The sequence below is a fragment of the Ranitomeya imitator genome, chromosome 2 (genome assembly GCF_032444005.1).
Source record: "Ranitomeya imitator isolate aRanImi1 chromosome 2, aRanImi1.pri, whole genome shotgun sequence".
In the NCBI taxonomy this organism is placed as follows: Eukaryota; Metazoa; Chordata; class Amphibia; order Anura; family Dendrobatidae; genus Ranitomeya; species Ranitomeya imitator.
Window position 1 is genome coordinate 253,345,411 of NC_091283.1, and position 3,056 is coordinate 253,348,466.

The following is a 3,056-nucleotide window of genomic DNA, read 5'->3' on the forward strand; positions in this document are numbered from 1 at the left end:
AAGTAAACACTTAAAATGTGTCCCCTGATACCGTAAAACCGTCCCGGAGGTTGGAATTTCCTTCGTAATGGGACGCAGCACAGCTGTCATTCATATCCCCTTGGTGCCGTGCGCCACCTCATCAGCGTTGTTTTAAGCTGTCACGGAGCCTGCGCTGTTCTGTTATCCCTTGGCCATGCACACTTAGCGGTGCCCGTCTTCTAACATCATTTAGGTGTCAGGCTGGCAGTGCCTGTGCGTCCACACTGCCCAAGATCCCACCTCGCAGTGTCGTCTAATGTAATCTCACTGCGGGCCTGGGATCCATGGGCATGCACAGTGCATATCCTCGCTTCTCACTCCCCTCCTTCCCTCTTCTTCAGACTGTGTGGCGTCACAGCCGTGGCATGCTATTAGGGATCAGCTGACGGCGCACAGTCTGAAGAAGGTGGAGGGAGATGAGCGAGAGCCTGAGGGGAAGATATGCACTGCGCATGCCCATGGATCCCAGGCCCGCAGTGTGATTAAATCACACTCCATGACAGCTTAAAACAACGCTGAGGAGGCAGCACACGGCACCAAGGGGGTAGGAATGACGGCTGTGCTGCGTCACATTACGAAGGAAAGTCCCACCTCCGGGACGGTATAACGGTATCAGTGAACAACACATTTTATATAAGTGTTAAGTTCTGCGTGTGCAAGGAGCACAACTAAAAGAGCTACCTTTTCCTTGTGCAGCATTACTGCTGCACAAGGTGGCTCTTCCAGTAACAAACGCCGGGGGCGGGGGGGGGGGGGGGGGGACAGGTTCCCTAACATTTAGGTTGTTGTGCCAGCGTGGCGGTCGCAGGACACATTGCCGGCTACACAGCTGGGGATCAGCTGACGTTACTGAAACCCAATAACACTGGGTCGTATGTTTTGACTGTGCAGCCTGCACTTCTGATCCGCAACTAGCGGTGTTGGAGCCCAGGAATTACAGTTCAGGTGGTAGAAAGATGAACACATCAGGAGACCTGGATGACACCCAATTACTTAATCAGGCAGAGGAGTGGCAAATTCCTGCGAGATCCAGGCCTGGTTCATTTTCAGAAAAGTAAGCCGCTCAACGTTATTGGAGGATAGTCGCATGCGACGGTCTGTTAGTACACCACCTGCGGCACTAAAGACACGTTCCGATAAGACACTAGTCGCAGGGCAAGCCAGCACCTCCAATGCATACTGGCTTAGCTCTGGCCAGGTATCCAGCTTAGAGACCCAAAACTTGAAAGGGGAAGAGCCGTCTGGGAGTACAGTAAGAGGGCAAGCCATGTAGTCTGTCACCATCTGACAGAACCGTTGCCTCCTGCTGACTGGAGCCGCCGGTGATGGTGTAGAAATTTGGGGCGGGCACAAAAAAGTTTGCCACAGTTGTGCCATGCTGGTCTTGCCTTGGGCAGAGGCACTGCTTCTGCTCTCTCTTTGTGCAGAGCCTCCTCCACTGCCTCGACGCACTGAGCTGCTTTGTAAAGCACTAGCAGCACTCCTCTCAGTTGGACTGGAGAAGATGATGGAATTCACCAGTGTGTCGTGGTACTCCCGCATTATACGCTCCCGGGTCAACGCCGGAATGAGGTTTTGGACGTTGTCCCGGTAGCGAGGATCGAGGAGGGTGTACACCCAATATTCAGGCATGTTGAGAATGTGGTCGATGCGGCGGTCGTCTCTCAGGCACTGCAACATGAAATCAACCATGTGCTGCAGACTGCCAACTGGCCCAGAAACACTGTCCCCTGCTTGAGACATGATCTCTGCCCGCTCTTCATCACCCCATTCTCGCTGTACACACTGACCACTGGACAATGGTGTAACTTCCTCCTCTGGATGGAGCTCTTCCTCCTCCATTGACTCCTCCTCATCCTCCTCACAAAGTGTCCCCTGCCGACCCCTTTGTGAGGAACCACGTGGTGCTGACTGTCCAGAAGCTGATGGTAAAGGTGACTCCTCATCCTCCTCCTCTTCCACAAATCATCCCTTATCCCTTGCAGGGTTTGTTGAAGCAGACAGATAAGGGGGACAGTCATGCTGACTAGTGCATCATCTGCACTTGCCATCCGCGTGGAATAATCGAAAGGACGCAAAACCTGGCAGACGTCCTTCATAGTAGCCCACTCTGTGGTTGTGAAGTCTGATCGGCGCTGACTGCGACTTCTTTGCGCCTGATGTAGCTGGTACTCCATTACTGCTTGCTGCTGCTCACACAACCGCTCCAACATATGTAACGTGGAATTCCACCTGGTAGGTAGGTCACATATGATGCGATGTTCAGGAAGGCGAAATCGACGCTGCAGAGCAGCAATGCGGGATCTTGCCAAGCTGGAACGCCGCAAGTGAGCACACTCTAGGCGGGCCTTGTGCAGAAGTGCATCAAGATCCGGATAGTCCCTCAGAAAACTCTGCACAACCAAATTGAGCACATGTGCCAGACATGGGATGTGAGTGAGGTTGCCAAGGACCAAAGCTGCCACCAGATTTCGGCCATTGTCACACACTACCATGCCTGGCTGGAGATTCGCTGGCACAAACCACACATCGCTCTCCTGCTTGATGGCATTCCAGAGCTCCTGCGCTGTGTGGCTTCGATTCCCTAAAAAAACTAATTTCAAGACGACCTGTTGACGTTTGGCCACGGCTGTGCTCATGTCAGTCGTAACAGGTAAACGTTCACGGGTCCATGTGGAGGTGGACTGTGACGGCTCCTGCAGCGATGATTCTGAGGAACTTGTGTATGAGGAGGAGTCAATGCGTACAGACTGGATTCCTGCAATCCTTGGAGTGGGCAGGACACGTCCTGCGCCACTCGCACGGTCTGTACCTGGCTCAACAACATTAACCCAATGGGCAGTGACGGAAAGGTATCGCCCCTGTCCATGTTGACTGGTCCACTCATCGGTGGTGAGGTGGACCTTGCTACTGACGGCGTTCAGTAGCGCGTGTTTTGTGTCCCTCCACATGCTTGTGCAGGGTAGGGACGGCTTGCCTGCTGAAGTAAAAGCAGCTGGGCACCTTGTACTGTGGGACTGCCAATGCCATCAAGT